The sequence below is a fragment of the Lepidochelys olivacea genome, assembly GCF_965140295.1.
Source record: "Lepidochelys olivacea isolate rLepOli2 genome assembly, chromosome: 3".
Classification (NCBI taxonomy): Eukaryota; Metazoa; Chordata; order Testudines; family Cheloniidae; genus Lepidochelys; species Lepidochelys olivacea.
The window spans coordinates 89,936,920-89,954,046 of NC_140413.1; the positions used below are offsets into that span (position 1 = coordinate 89,936,920).

At 41.2% G+C, this 17,127-nt stretch overlaps 1 protein-coding gene across 1 annotated transcript in view; it reads left to right on the forward strand.

Annotated features, from left to right (window-relative positions):
- Window positions 1-17,127, forward strand: part of NT5DC1 (5'-nucleotidase domain containing 1) — a 327,326-nt gene that overhangs the window by 160,732 nt on the left and 149,467 nt on the right. The window lies entirely within an intron of this gene.

Genomic DNA, 17,127 nt, shown 5'->3' on the forward strand with positions numbered 1-17,127 from the left:
AGTCTAGTAGCCCTGTAGGTTAAAACTCTGTGACATAATCAAGCATTCAGATAACAAGTGGAAGAGATAAGAGATTCTAGATTGGTTCAGTTCCCGAGGCAGGCTATTTGGAAAGGATACTGAGGGAGAGAAGGAGGAAGTAGAAGTTGTAATGCTGGAAACAACCTGCAAATATAATGAAAAATGAAGTAAGCTTTTGGTTTAAAACAGAGGAAAAAAAGTCAATATAATTCCCGGCTACATATATTGAGGTATTGCATGATTGAGCACAATGGTGACTGATTTCTCTGTGTTGCATAGACAAGATCATACATAGAAGACTTCATACAGTTCTGGGAAAATCAATTACAAAAACATGTAAACAAATCAGAGGAAATTCAGAAAACCGAAACAAATACACTTACAAGTTTGGAGGAAATGATTCACGGGAAAAGTTTGAAAGTGTCTAATATGCATAATTTGGCTCCATATTGACTCACAATGGGCATACCATTCACTTAAAAAAAATAAAAACAATTCCAAATGTTGTAGCAATGTAGTGAATTAGGTTATTAAATCAAAGCATTAAGGAATGGGGTATACAATAAAGGAAGTGCTTGTTAATCAACAAATGTGAATAGACATGTACAACAAGTCAAACAGTTTTGACAGCTTTTCATAAGCATCCTCATGATTAAGTAACAATCTGAAAATTAAGCTTACATGCAAAATAGCAGATTGGCCCAACTTCTAATGCAGTGCAAATGGCAGGGGCGGCAAAGGGCGGGGAAAGGCATATAGAACTGTATTTTTAGTAACTGTATTTTAGCATCTCATTTTGGAAAAGACTGTCATTCCAGACCCAAAGTAATTTTACCTTTTGAACACTTAAACTAAAAACTGCAATGGCAGAGTGGCAATACATGGGAAATACTTTCTAATGCTGTATTTATTTATTTATTTAGAAGAGTAATAAAAAGTATCTTAAATATATATATATTTTTAAAAGAATGAGGTCAAATAGGAAGCTGTCAATTTGACAGTTTGATGTAGAATAGCACAGAAAGGAAATCAAATACAATATGAATGAATAAGCAAAGACATTATAAGTGGTAAACTGTCAAGTTTAAAAGCGTTTTTGCTAATTTATCTTGATGGAAATTGAAAATAAAGTGTAACTCACTTCAGATGCTTTTAAAATCATCAGACTTCTCATGCCTTCAAATGGGGGGTTCATTCCCTGAGTCTCTGGTGGTGGTGGTATTTGTTTATGTTATTGTAGTGCCAACAGGCTCCTGTCAGGATCTGGGCCTCATGGCAGTAGGCATTATATGAACACAGAATAAGAGATGGCTCATGTTCGGAAGTGCTTTCAATCTAAAAAAGGCAGGGGAGCCAAAAGAAAATAGACAATCAACAAATGAGTAATGTGCCCAAACTACAGAAGTTCCTAGGTACACTTTCTCCAACTTTTGTTTGCTTTGCTTTACTAGTGTTTTTATTTATTTATGTATTGATTTGATTTGATCTCAAATAAGAGCAAAATGATCTTATCTTCTGAAAGACCAACCAGAGTATTGACGATACTATAACAGAGACAAATATTTCTAAAAACAACTTTGGAAATTTTAATAAAGCATATTCTGATGTAGTAAACTGTGAACAATTTAAGATACTCTGTAGTGTTAATCACCTAAATAATGAGTAGAAAAAAATGATGTGGGCATCTTATGTAGACATTTCTTTTTGTGGAAAATTTTGACTTTTTGTTCAAAAAAGCCCCCAAACAAACCTGGAAAATTTAGGTTCTGGCCAATAATATAATGTTTTTTTGGTTTTCTGATTAAAAAGTCAAAATTTTCTGTGGGGAAAAAGAACCCTTTCTGAAAAGCTGCAGTGGAAGTCTGTTGGGCCTTACAACCCCTTTCCCTCTGCCTGTGCTCCTTGCAGGGGCTGCTTGAGCTCAGGTGGCTTCTGGCCAACAGCTTGTTCCTGCAATAAAACGTGTACTTCTCAGTGACCCTCCTAAATTTGGTCGCCTAGATAACTGCCTGTCTACCCTATGCCCAAAGTTGCTGGTTCAGTGGGGCTGGATTTCAGCTACATTTCCCCACCCATCAGAAAGTCTACATTTGGCCCAGTTTCCTAATATGATTGAGTCAATAGGTTTGTCCTGTTTCAGTGGGTTTCCACTCAAGGTGGGCTCAAATTACAAAATGGGGGTCCTTTTCTTCATTTCAAACTCTCCCTCCCACCCCCCTAAAAAAATTCAGGGGTGGTGAATCGGGTTCTGGAGTGAGCCCCTATCTCATTTACATGTGGTGTTGGTAGTAGTAGTTTTTGCTTCAAACTCTGGAGGGAAATCTTTGAAGAAAAGTTTTAAATTTGTCAGTCTTTCATTCTGGAGGAACCACTGTGGTCTATAAATATTTGAAGGAAGAGAACATGACAAAGAAGTTATTGTCGGCAGTAATACAATACTGTATGAGCTGCAAGAATGATTTTTCAGTAGAAAGTAATTTTGGAACTAATCTATTTGGAACCATGAAAGTTAATTTTGATTGTGCTAAACGTGTATCATTACCTCATTTGTGTGAGTTTCAAAACATGCATCAATCAAAGCAACCAGAATTTTGTATGCATCATTGCAAGTTTTACGTTTTTGTTTTTTTGTTAGAACCAAGGTACTAATTGTTGTTATAACAATACATTTTTGTTTATATAGTACTTCTTCAAAGAACTGTGCTATAAATCTGGTAATAATTAAAAAAAAGATGTCATAAATATAAAGGGAAGGGTAAACCCCTTTGAAATCCCTCCTGGCCAGGGGAAAGCTCCTCTCACCTGTAAAGGGTTAAGAAGCTAAAGGTAACCTCGCTGGCACCTGACCAAAATGACCAATGAGGAGACAAGATACTTTCAAAAGCTGGGAGGAGGGAGAGAAACAAAGGGTTTGTGTGTCTGTCTGTAGTCGTCTTGGCCAGGGACAGAACAGGAATGGAGTCTTAGAACTTTTAGTAAGTAATCTAGCTAGGTATGTGTTAGATTATGATTTCTTTAAATGGCTGAGAAAAGAATTGTGCTGAATAGAATAACTATTTCTGTCTGTGTATCTTTTTTGTAACTTAAGGTTTTGCCTAGAGGGGTTCTCTATGTTTTTGAATCTAATTACCCTGTAAGATATCTACCATCCTGATTTTACAGGGGGGATTTCTTTATTTTTATTTACTTCTATTTTTTATTAAAAGTCTTCTTGTAAAACACTGAATGCTTTTTCATTGTTCTCAGATCCAAGGGTTTGGGTTTGTGGTCACCTATGCAAATTGGTGAGGCTTTTTATCCAACATTTCCCAGGAAAGGGGGGGTGCAAGTGTTGGGAGGATTGTTCATTGTTCTTAAGATCCAAGGGTCTGGGTCTGTAGTCACCTAGGCAAATTGGTGAGGCTTTTTACCAAACCTTGTCCAGGAAGTGGGGTGCAAGGTTTTGGGAAGTATTTTGGGGGGAAGGACGCGTCCAAACAGCTCTTCCCCAGTAACCAGTATTAGTTTGGTGGTGGTAGCGGCCAGTCTAAGGATAACGGGGGTAATATTTTGTACCTTGGGGAAGTTTTGACCTAAGCTGGTAAAGATAAGCTTAGGAGGTTTTTCATGCAGGTCCCCACATCTGTACCCTAGAGTTCAGAGTGGGGGAGGAACCTTGACATGGTGGCACAGTGGTGGGATTAACCTGAAATCATTTTGAGATCCAGTTGAGATTTTTTGAACTAGAAATACAGATTTTAAAAAGGAATTTTTAGGAAGTCCAGAAGGCAGCTTTGAAACTGAAAGCAGCTTGGTTTCTCTCTGCTTTGTGGCCAAGCAGAGACAAAAGGGGATTATCTTGTGAATTGCAGGTTTTCTTGCCTGGAGGCAGGGTACTTAACTCCTGCAGGGAAATTCACAGTCTTCCAACCCAGAGGTTTTTTTTTTTTCTTTTCTTCCTAAAAGTAAATAGGGGGTGTGTGCTCTACCCATTTGCCTGGAGACAAAAGTGGCAGGGTTTTTTTTTTAGGATTTTGATTTTTTTGTTTTTTTGTTTTACAAGGAGCACAGGTTTGAAAAGAAATTTTTTTCTTCTTTGGGCTGGGTAAGCAGGTTTCCAAGTAGTTGGAGGTTTTTTGCTTTAATTTGGGCCCAGAGCAGAGACAAGGGAATTGTCTTTTTCTGTAGGCTGACAATCACTATCAGAGAATAGGTATTCTATTCCAGCACAGCAAAATTTTACAGCCAAGTTTTGTTTGTTTATTTCTAAACCTCGGGTGTAAAGTTAGTTAAAAACAGAGAGGTTAGAATGGCCAAATCCTCAGCTCGACTACAGCTGGAATTAGCCAAATTTCAGGCTGAGGAAAAACAAAGGGAACATGAAAGACAGATAGAACTCATGCAGCTGAAGAAGGAACAAGAAAGGGAGGCAGAACAACACCAAGAGGCTGCCCACAAGAGGGAAATGGAGGCAAGGAAGCATGTGGAGGAGGAGAGGGAAAAAGAGAGGAAGCATGTGGAGGAGGAGAAGGAAAAAGAGAGGAAGCATGTGGAGGAGGAGAGGGAAAAAGAGAGGAAGCATGTGGAGGAGATGGAGAGGATAAAGGCCCAGCAGAATATACCAACAAACCCTAGCAATCCTTCTCCAGGTACCACTTCCCATCCCAGAAAGTTCCCCACCTACAAGGCAGGTGATGATACTGAGGCCTTCTTAGAAAACTTCGAAAGGGCCTGCCTTGGGTACAACATCTCTACTGACCAATACATGGTAGAGCTGAGGCCGCAGCTCAGTGGACCCTTAGCTGAGGTGGCAGCTGAAATGCCTAAAGAACACATGAACAAGTATGAACTGTTTAAATCCAAGGCGAGAGTCAGAATGGGGATAACACCCGAGCAGTCTCGTCGGAGGTTCAGAGCCCTAAGGTGGAAACCAGACATGTCATTTACCCGACATGCCTACCACATTGTAAAACATTGGGATGCCTGGATATCAGGAGCAAGTGTTGAATCTCCAGTAAATTTGCCCTTCCTAATGCAAATGGAACAATTCTTAGAGGGTGTTCCTGAGGAAATAGAAAGATACATCCTAGATGGGAAACCCAAAACTGTAATTGAGGCAGGAGAGATTGGAGCCAGATGGGTGGAGGTGGCAGAGAAGAAGAAAACTGGTCGCAGTTGGAGCGGAGACCAGAAGGGACCACCCCAGACCACACCCTATTACCGGGGGCCGCCCAAAGCCCCACCTACCTCCCAAAGAACCCTCCAGACCCCTTATCGTCCCACCACCCCGTTCTCCAGCAACCCTCCTCGCCCCGGTGACCCGTCAGCTGGACGATGTTTTAAATGTAACGAGCTGGGGCATGTAAAGGCCAACTGCCCCAAGAACCCCAACAGATTACAGTTCATTGCACCGGAATCACACCAGAGGTCCACAGGCCCAGATACCTCCCAGATACCCTTGGAGCGGAGGGAAACTGTGAGTGTGGGTGGGAAGAAGGTCACCGCGTGGAGGGACACCGGAGCACAAGTGTCAGCTATCCATGCTTCCTTAGTGGACCCCAATTTAATCAACCCAGAGATCCAAGTGACGATTCAACCCTTCAAGTCCAACTCTTTCAATTTGCCTACAGCCAAGTTGCCTGTCCAGTACAAGGGCTGGTCAGGAATGTGGACTTTTGCAGTCTATGATGATTATCCCATCCCCATGCTGTTGGGGGAAGACTTGGCCAATCATGTGAAGCAGGCCAAGAGGGTGGGAATGGTCACCCGCAACCAGGCTAAACAAGCCGTGAGGCCTAGCTCTGTTCCGGAAACTTCTATCAGGACCCAGTCAGAGGTGATGGACCTGGACCCCAGGCCAATGTCTGCAACAGCAGTAGTGGATCCAGTCCCAGAGACCCAGACGGAACCAGTCCCAGAACCGGAACCAGCCAAACAACCAACACCAGACCCCGTGTCAGCACTGAATCCAGTACTTGCAACCTCAACACCAGAGGGCCCCACCGAACCTGAACTGGCAGCAGCCGATAACCCTACACAAGAGGCTCAGCCGGAGCCTGAATCCCAACATAGCGCACCAGCGGAGAGCGGTTCACAGTCAACAGAAACAGCTCCATCCCCTATATCGCTTCCAGAGGGACCAAGCCTAGGTCCACAATCCCATGAGGAACTGATGTCTCCAGCATCAAGGGAACAGTTCCAGACCGAACAGGAAGCAGATGAAAGCCTCCAGAGAGCTTGGACGGCGGCACGGAGCAACCCACCGCCTCTCAGCTCTTCTAATCGATCCAGGTTTGTTGTAGAAAGAGGACTTTTATACAAGGAAACTCTTTCTGGGGGACACCAGGAAGACTGGCATCCTCAGAGAGAGTTGGTAGTTCCAACTAAATACCGGGCCAAGCTCTTGAGCTTAGCCCATGATCACCCTAGTGGCCATGCTGGGGTGAACAGGACCAAAGACCGTTTGGGGGGGTCATTCCACTGGGAGGGAATGGGCAAGGATGTTTCTACCTATGTCCAGTCTTGTGAGGTGTGCCAAAGAGTGGGAAAATCCCAAGACCAGGTCAAAGCTCCTCTCCAGCCACTCCCCATCATTGAAGTTCCATTTCAGCGAGTAGCTGTGGATATTCTGGGTCCTTTTCCGAAAAAGACACCCAGAGGAAAGCAGTACATACTGACTTTCATGGATTTTGCCACCCGATGGCCGGAAGCAGTAGCTCTAAGCAACACCAGGGCTAAAAGTGTGTGCCAGGCACTAGCAGACATTTTTGCCAGGGTAGGTTGGCCCTCCGACATCCTCACAGATGCAGGGACTAATTTCCTGGCAGGAACTATGACAAACCTTTGGGAAGCTCATGGGGTAAATCACTTGGTTGCCACTCCTTACCATCATCAAACAAATGGCATGGTGGAGAAGTTTAATGGAACTTTGGGGGCCATGATACGTAAATTCGTAAATGAGCACTCCAATGATTGGGACCTAGTATTGCAGCAGTTGCTCTTTGCCTACAGAGCTGTACCACATCCCAGTTTAGGGTTTTCCCCATTTGAACTTGTATATGGCCGTGAGGTTAAGGGGCCATTGCAGTTGGTGAAGCAGCAATGGGAGGGATTTACACCTTCTCCAGGAACTAACATTCTGGACTTTGTAACCAACCTACAAAACACCCTCCGAACCTCTTTAGCCCTTGCTAGAGAAAACTTACAGGATGCTCAAAAAGAGCAAAAAGCCTGGTATGATAAACATGCCAGAGAGCGTTCCTTCAAAGTAGGAGACCAGGTCATGGTCTTAAAGGCGCTCCAGGCCCATAAAATGGAAGCATCGTGGGAAGGGCCATTCGTGGTCCAGGAGCGCCTGGGAGCTGTTAATTATCTCATAGCATTCCCCACCTCCAACCGAAAGCCTAAGGTGTATCATATTAATTCTCTAAAGCCCTTTTATTCCAGAGAATTAAAGGTTTGTCAGTTTACAGCCCAGGGAGGAGACGACGCTGAGTGGCCTGAAGGTGTCTACTACGAAGGGAAATGTGCTGGTGGTGTGGAAGAGGTGAACCTCTCCATGACCCTTGGGCGTATGCAGCGACAGCAGATCCAGGAGCTGTGCACTAGCTACGCGCCAACGTTCTCAGCCACCCCAGGACTGACTGAACGGGCATACCACTCCATTGACACAGGTAATGCTCACCCAATTAGGGTCCAACCTTACCGGGTGTCTCCTCAAGCTAAAACTGCTATAGAACGGGAGATCCAGGATATGTTAGAGATGGGTGTAATCCGCCCCTCTGAAAGTGCATGGGCATCTCCAGTGGTTCTAGTTCCCAAACCAGATGGGGAAATACGTTTTTGCGTGGACTACCGTAAGCTAAATGCTGTAACTCGCCCAGACAACTATCCCATGCCACGCACAGATGAACTATTAGAGAAACTGGGAAGGGCCCAGTTCATCTCTACCTTGGACTTAACCAAGGGGTACTGGCAGGTACCGCTAGATGAATCTGCCAAGGAAAGGTCAGCCTTCATCACACATCTCGGGCTGTATGAATTTAATGTACTCCCTTTCGGGCTGCGAAATGCACCCGCCACTTTCCAAAGACTTGTAGATGGTCTCCTAGCGGGATTAGGAGAATATGCAGTCGCCTACCTTGACGATGTGGCCATATTTTCGGATTCCTGGGCAGACCACCTGGAACATCTACAAAAAGTCCTTGAGCGCATAAGGGAGGCAGGACTAACTGTTAAGGCTAAGAAGTGTCAAATAGGCCTAAACAGAGTGACTTACCTTGGACACCAGGTGGGTCAAGGAACTATCAGCCCCCTACAGGCCAAAGTGGATGCTATCCAAAAGTGGCCTGTCCCAAAGTCAAAGAAACAGGTTCAATCCTTCTTAGGCTTGGCCGGTTATTACAGACGATTTGTACCGCACTACAGCCAAATCGCTGCCCCACTGACAGACCTAACCAAAAAGAAACAGCCAAATGCTGTTCAGTGGACCGGAAAGTGTCAGAAGGCCTTTAACAAGCTTAAAGCGACACTCATGTCTGACCCTGTACTAAGGGCCCCAGACTTTGACAAACCGTTCCTAGTAACCACAGATGCATCCGAGCGTGGTGTGGGAGCAGTTTTAATGCAGAAAGGACCTGATCAAGAATTCCACCCTGTAGTGTTTCTCAGAAAAAAACTGTCTGAGAGGGAAAGCAACTGGTCAGTCACTGAAAAAGAATGTTATGCCATTGTCTACGCTCTGGAAAAGCTACGCCCATATGTTTGGGGACGGCGTTTCCACCTGCAAACCGACCATGCTGCACTAAAGTGGCTTCACACCGCCAAAGAAACTAACAGAAAACTTCTTCGGTGGAGTTTAGCTCTCCAAGATTTTGATTTCGACATCCAACACATCTCAGGAGCTTCTAACAAAGTGGCTGATGCACTCTCCCGTGAAAGTTTCCCAGAATCAACTGGTTAAAATCGTCCTTGAGATGTGGAAAATATTGTTAGTCTTTATGTACTTGGTAGTATATTTAGAGATGCATGTGTCTTATTAACTCTGTTTTCCTAGAGCTCCAGGAAGAAATCCCAGCCAGTGTTTCACCCTAGCTGAGATTTGGGGGGCGTGTCATAAATATAAAGGGAAGGGTAAACCCCTTTGAAATCCCTCCTGGCCAGGGGAAAGCTCCTCTCACCTGTAAAGGGTTAAGAAGCTAAAGGTAACCTCGCTGGCACCTGACCAAAATGACCAATGAGGAGACAAGATACTTTCAAAAGCTGGGAGGAGGGAGAGAAACAAAGGGTTTGTGTGTCTGTCTGTAGTCGTCTTGGCCAGGGACAGAACAGGAATGGAGTCTTAGAACTTTTAGTAAGTAATCTAGCTAGGTATGTGTTAGATTATGATTTCTTTAAATGGCTGAGAAAAGAATTGTGCTGAATAGAATAACTATTTCTGTCTGTGTATCTTTTTTGTAACTTAAGGTTTTGCCTAGAGGGGTTCTCTATGTTTTTGAATCTAATTACCCTGTAAGATATCTACCATCCTGATTTTACAGGGGGGATTTCTTTATTTTTATTTACTTCTATTTTTTATTAAAAGTCTTCTTGTAAAACACTGAATGCTTTTTCATTGTTCTCAGATCCAAGGGTTTGGGTTTGTGGTCACCTATGCAAATTGGTGAGGCTTTTTATCCAACATTTCCCAGGAAAGGGGGGGTGCAAGTGTTGGGAGGATTGTTCATTGTTCTTAAGATCCAAGGGTCTGGGTCTGTAGTCACCTAGGCAAATTGGTGAGGCTTTTTACCAAACCTTGTCCAGGAAGTGGGGTGCAAGGTTTTGGGAAGTATTTTGGGGGGAAGGACGCGTCCAAACAGCTCTTCCCCAGTAACCAGTATTAGTTTGGTGGTGGTAGCGGCCAGTCTAAGGATAACGGGGGTAATATTTTGTACCTTGGGGAAGTTTTGACCTAAGCTGGTAAAGATAAGCTTAGGAGGTTTTTCATGCAGGTCCCCACATCTGTACCCTAGAGTTCAGAGTGGGGGAGGAACCTTGACAAAAGATATTAATGGAATTTTCTTATGAAAATTAAAATCTTTAAAAAATTCTCTTCTGTATTGATTTTAAAGCATCTATACTAAACTATACCTAACAAAATATGGACAAACAACAAACAAAAATCAAATAGTTTAAATAAACAGGCTTATATTGCCATGCAGCTTCAACTCCAGAATACCTCTTCAAGGATCTCACGTAAGTCTGACTCACACATCTGTTTTTCTTTATATAGGAAAGAAATTGCTTGATTAGTACATGAAATTCATACATTTTGACATTAATCTTATAAATGAGATCAGATCCTCAATTGGTATAAATTGACATAGTTTCCTTTAAATCATTATAAGTAGCTTGATTTACAGCATCTAAGGATTTGTCCCAATATGTTCATGTAAAGCAACGTCTGCCATGTCAGCGTGCCCATCTTCTAAAAATGGGATATAAGAGTTTTCCATCTTTTTGAACAACTAGAGTCAGCTTAAATTAATTTTTTAAAGATTTTGTAGTTCTATGAATTGAAGAAAACCATGGAGCAAATATAGTTCGGTCTCACCTGATAATTTATGATGTCATATTACTGCAATAACATTGAACCACAAATTTATAATATTAGAATGTTGCCAATTAATATGTGTCTAGCACTTATTCTTGAACCAAGTGTGCATGAGCCCGACAGAATCTTTATTTTTCTCTTAAATTAAAAAAGTCACAGATAACGCTGATCTCCCTGAGTAACTTCGAAAAGTTTGTGCTAGCGGGCATCTTGTTCGTGGACCTAAATACTGCCATTATGTATTTACACTCAGTTTGCAGAATTCTTGCAGTTTTAGCTCTCAGTTTTTCTGTTTTTCAGGCAATTGTGTGACTAAAAGTAGTACGGTGTGGGTGGGTGTAAAGGGTGTGGTACATACTGGCTTTGGAAAAATGTTTCATTTTTAAAATCTTACTATACAAAAATGAGATGATATTTATGTGACATATTATGGAATCATCCTGTGATAGATTATTAATCATGCATCTTTGACTATCCTGCTCTCCTCCAACCAATCCGTGTCAACCATGACTTTTTCTAGCTCTCCAAACCTCTGAGCATCTTCAAACAGCTGCCATTTTCTAACAGACCATCATCAAAGAAACTTTTTTTCTCCCCCAAATGTGGAATTGCTCTCGTTGATCCCACTATTATCACCATCTTTCAAAAAATTTAAAGGTCCTAAAGGCCAGGACTGAAAAGACACTTTCTTGGGAAAGTAACAGTTTTTCTGTACATAAAAATGTCACAAATTCAAAGGTCAATAGCAAAAAATGGAGAAGGGATATAAAACCATGTTTCATTGTTTAAATCAGTCTCTAACTATTAGAAATTAGGATGAGACTTTCTTGGGAAGCAGATTACCCCTCATATACCTTGCCTTCCTCTGCAAGGTGACCATCTGGTGCTGGACACTGTCAGAGACAGGATGCTGGACTAGATGGACCCTGATTCTGATCCAGTTTGACAATTCTTAGGTTTTTATGTTCATGTAGCTTTTCAGGACTAGACATGAAAGCTTTCTATCAATGGAAAGCGTTGACTCAGTTTTCCAGTGGGTCCAATCGCACACTCCTAGATCTGGAAGGGCCTGAAAAAAAATTTTAAATAAGAAATATTTTAGATAAGGTAACCTCTTTTAGGTTTTTATTATGTTTTTATGGCTCATTTATGACTTTGATACAGTTGCACATATGGTAATTGAGATTCCTATTTTTACTAACAGAAGAATTAAAAAAACCTAATTGTTTTAAAAGACTGTTAAGCCAATAGTTATAGATCCTCCACCCCACCCCCATCCCCTCGTGACATATATAGAACATGCAGAATACCTGGTGGTGCAGCATGGTGTAAAAGTTTTATAATTTGAGATAAACTGCATAACTCGCTCCTAGCTTCACCACCTATGAGAATGAGACCATCTCTAGCGAGTGCTGATAAAACCTTCAACCACAACACTATATATTCCTCCTCCATTATAGGAAGTGGTGTAGAGACTTACATAGTTAAAGTTGCCTGACACTTTCCATTGTAAGATCCTCTTTTCAGTTGCTTATAACTTTGCCAAACTTTAACCATTGAGGCTGAAATTTTCCTTCTTGTGTGTCTGCCTCACGTTGATTTTTTTTTTTCCTGGAAAGTTTTAGCTAAAATGGTTCAGCCATTTCAAAGAATGAGATTAGGGAAAAGTGTGTTGTTTTGCCCGTGTTAAAAATATATATATAGTTTGATAAATCTTACAATCAACGCATTGACAAGCTCTAGCATCTCCATGCTTTGGCACAGGAGCTTGAAAGGGCTACTGAAGTGTTAGGGATGTGCCTTTTACTATCCCTGTAAAAATTTGCCCAAATTCAGCCAAGTTACTCTTTAAAAAAATCCGTTTGCACACACTTAATAGAAACTGTTCTTAGAGTTTGGCAGCTAAATTATCCAGACATTCTGTCTGTACTGAGCATTAGAGCTGGTTGGAAGAAGAAAAGGAGTACTTGTGGCACCTTAGAGACTAACATGCATCTGATGAAGTGAGCTGTAGCTCACAAAAGCTCATGCTCAAATAAATTTGTTAGTCTCTAAGGTACCACAAGTCCTCCTTTTCTTTTTGCGGATACAGACTAACACGGCTGCTACTCTGAGAGCTGGTTGGGTATTCTTGACAAAATGGTTTTTCATCAGAAAAATGTCAATTTGTTGAAAGCAAATATTTTCATGGGAAAGGGTCAAATTTGTCTAAACATAAGTGTGTGTGGTGTATGAGGCCCCAGACTAGCCCATGAGTTAGGGGAAGACCCAGCTTTGGATCCCTGCTCTTCTTGATTCAGAGCAGGGATTCAAACCCAGGTGAGTTCGGGTCTCTCTGTGAAAAGTCTTGGATTCATCCTGTAACAGAGGATTACTTTGAATCTCTAAAATATCCATGGGTTGGGAAAACCATTTTCCACCCAGCTGTACTGAGAATGCTCCAGAATTGCAGGGACTGAGCAGGATATTCTCTACAGTTGCTGCTCCTGGCTTCTTGGTCACTGGGCAGTGGAAGTGAGAGCAGGCTTACTGTCTCTCCTATGCTCTCAGTGTTCCCCCTGCTGGCATCCAAGCAGGGAGGAAGAGGAAAAAACTGAGAAGAATGCAGAGAGCTGAGGAAGTATGTGTAGGGTGGAATAGGGGGGAAATAAAATCAGGGAGGTAAAGGAGCTGCAGGGACCAGTGTATGTAGGGGTGTGCAGAAGAGGATGGCACACCAAGGGGGAACGAGCCAGGGAATGGGGTGGGGGAAGGGATGCAGATGCAGAGGGAAGATGGGTTGCACAGGTAACCTTAATTCTGGCATTTCCTATCTTTTGAACACTTGATTTTCAACCTTTATATTCTTTTGATGTAGGTGGGGTTTGGGGGAAGAAGTATATTATTCAGAGAAACCTTAAACAGAACTTAATGCTGCACCAGAGTAACTGTGCTGGCTGGAGGAATGAGTGTTTCTCAGCACACATTGGGGCAGCCCCAAAGAATGTGCATCTGGCCTTATCAGAAGGAAGTAATTTTATGGGGAAGTAAAAAATGCCTGTTTTTTCTGCCTCTCAGAAAGGCAGAAATGAATAGCAACACCAGCAGCAGGACATGAGGCGCATGTAAAGTCCCTTCTTTTGTTTAATAGAATTGTTTTCACTGTCACTTCTCTGGGGATTAGGGCGGTTTGTGTTGGCCCACCAATTAACACACTGTGTGATCATGTAACAAGCAATACATATTTAGAGAGAATACATTGGTATTTTATATAGGTCATCCTAAACAAGTGCCCATAAAGCCTTTAAAGCACACCACAACATAATACAGTCTGTATTGCAGACAAACAGTAAAAGACAAGGTATGTATTGCCTGATGATTGAGGACATTTGCCCAACAAATATTTGTTTAAACTTGTTTAATGTTCCAGGATAGTAAAATTGTGGAAATCAATAGATGTTTGGGAAATGAGAACTGGGAATTGACAAAAGTCTTTCCACTGTATGTTTGGTCAGTGATGATGGTCAGTGCATCCTTGCAAATAACCATGGGGTAGGTGAGAGGGGAGGGTGCATTGTCAATGAAAGTTAAATCCTTTTGTTTTATTGCTTGTCAAGTAAAAATTGCCCTAGTTACAATATTATTCTACTTTGAAGTCTGTTTATACATATACAGTGTAGGCATTTAAAACATTTTCAACTGGGTGAAATAGAGCTGGATCGGCAAGTCCTTGCATTTTTATATAGAATTGTTTGCTAAAATACTATACAGAAAAACAACCTAGCTTTTAAGAGAAGGTGTTAGGAGAACGTTTTTCCTGTGCGCCCTGAAGCTTTAGTTGTTTGAACAAATGATCCAAAACTTGTGTGTCATACATGATCATGGAACATAGTTGTTGGCCATGGTTTATAAAAATAAAAAGTACTTATTGAATACTTTGTTTACATTGTGTAGATAACAAACTAGTTACAGTAGAACCTCAGAGTTATAAACACCTCAGGAATAGAGGATCTTCATAACTCTGAAATGTTTGTAACTTTGAACAAAATGTTATGGTTGGTCTTTCAAAAGTTTACAACTGAACATTGACTTAATTCAGCTTTGAAATTTTACTATGCAGAAGAAAAATGCTGCTTTTAACCATCTTACTTTAATTGAAACAAGCACAGAAACAGTTTCCTTATCTTGTAAAATCTTTTTTTAAGCTTTCCCTGTATTTTTTAGTAGTTTACGTTTAACACAGTACTGTACTGTATTTGCTTTGGTTTGTTTGTTGGCTCAGCTGCTGCCTGATTGAGAACTTCCAGTTCCAAATGAGATGTGTGGTTGACTGGTCAGTTTGTAACTCTGGTGTTCATAACTCTGAGGTTCTGCTGTAGATGTTTGTGGACGTGGAGGAGAGGAGAGGAGAGGGTGAAAGAAACGAGAATATAAAGAATAACTGTAGATTAACAAATTCAGCTAAATCAATTTAAGCCAGTTGTAAAATAAGAGTTTCCATACAGGGCTTTTGCATCAGTTTAAGTAACTCCATTTTAAAACTAGTTTTAGTTAAATTGGTGCAAGTCTTGTATGTAGACAAGACCTAATAGTTATATTGTGTGGTAGGGAAACTTTCTATCACAGTATGTACTAACTGGCACTCTTTTGGCCATCTCAAAGAAATACTAATGCATGTTGAGAACACCCCTCGTATATTTCTTCTAGAATGGGATAGAGGAACATTGTTTCAGCAGTATTGGAAGGTTGGAGTTTCACTGCCTCTAATCTACCTATTCTCTGGATCAGTTTAGTTTCCAGTGCTGTTACTCTGCCATCTTCTACGTACTAAATTCAGTTTTTTTAAAGTCACCAACATTTTTTTAATCAAAAAACTTCCAGTGTTTTTTATTAGAGAATATGCATAGTCTTTAAAAAACAGAAGTCATGTTTTAGGGTTTAGTTGTCAGTATCAAAATTGATATTATAAACTGACCCATAGATGGCATTCTCCTATGCTTATTCTTCCGTAGAAGGGAAAATTCAAGTAAATGTGCCAAGCCGAGTGTTTTGTATTTTTGTATAGTGTTCAAAATGTCCGCGAAGATAAAAGGTTCTTCATCCAAAAATCCAAGCAGTGAAAAAATAGTACAGTATTTCTGCATAAAGACAGCAGGGTTTGCTCCAGCTGATTACCTTTGATATTAAATACCGTGTTTGGCACTAAACTGATAAGAAAATTACTCAAGGCTGATTTCAAAGAAAACTAAAACTGCTGCTTTCAAAGGCTGTATATACACAATATTCCTTTTGTTAAGGCTGGAAAACATTTTTAGCATAAATTGCCAAGTGCTCTGAAAATAACATTAGTTCCCCCTGAAAAATGTATTTCTATACTGAAAGAATCTGCAGGATCAAATCATCACTATAGCAAAATCCTGTTTATTATTATGCATTATTTGTATTACACTAGCTCCTAGAGGCCCCTGTCAAAGTGAGAACCCCATTGTGCTAGGTGCTGTACAAATACATGACCAGAGGCAGTCTCTGTCCCCAAAGAATTCACAAATTCAAATAGACAAGACAGAAAAAAGGTGGAGAATGCCGATTCACTGAAACTGGGAAAGTTTCTCTGGTCCAGGATGGAATTTCTGGGAGGCACAGGGGGAAGAAAGAACAGAGACTAACAGACCCTCACAATAGTCAGTAGACTGGTTTAAGTCAATACCCAGGTTTTTAAGTCCCTGCTCCAACTCAGGCTAGTCTAACTCACATCCCAGATGAGTGCCTTAACCACCAGGATATAGAGTCAGTGTCTCTGGCCCAATAAATACTTAATTATTTATACAGAGTGGAACAGCTCCAGTGGGAGAGATTGAGAGAAAGAGAGAGAGAAGGAGGCGGGAGGGGTTATGCTATAGCCCAGCAGTTAGAGCTATTCGCTATTTTGGGGGAGGGTCTCTCTGTTTTCTGCACTGAAACCACTGATACCTCAACATTGTTTTTGCAAAATGGAGTTATTGTTTTCTGGGCAGCTCTAATTATTACCCTTCTTACAGGTTGGAAACTGAGGCACATAAATTAAGTGACATACCCAAAGTCACATAGGAAATCCTGTGGCAGGTCTCGAAATTTAACTCAGTTCTCCTGTGTCCCAGTCCAGAGCCTTAACCACAAGACTATCCTTTGACATGAAAGCACCGCTCTATTGAAGTGAAATATGTTTTCTCTCCTTTCCTCCCTCCAGATTTATATATGAAATGGCTAAAAAAGAATATATTTGATGCTGGGGTAAATAAAGAAAATATAATAGCAATTACATCCCTAAGATCTTCTTTCTATAATGAAGCTATGGATCATTATTTTCTTTACACTTCTCTACCATTTCAAAAATGTATCTACAAAAGATCACCTGTTCTGTACTAGAATTATTTAACCTGAATTAATTTGAAGGTAATAGCCTTCTTTGGCAGGCTTACTAGCCTAATGGAAGCAGAGAAGCACTAGACATGATGTATTTTAAATTTAGTCACACTCTTGACAGTCCCACATGACATTCTCATAAGGAAACTAGGGAA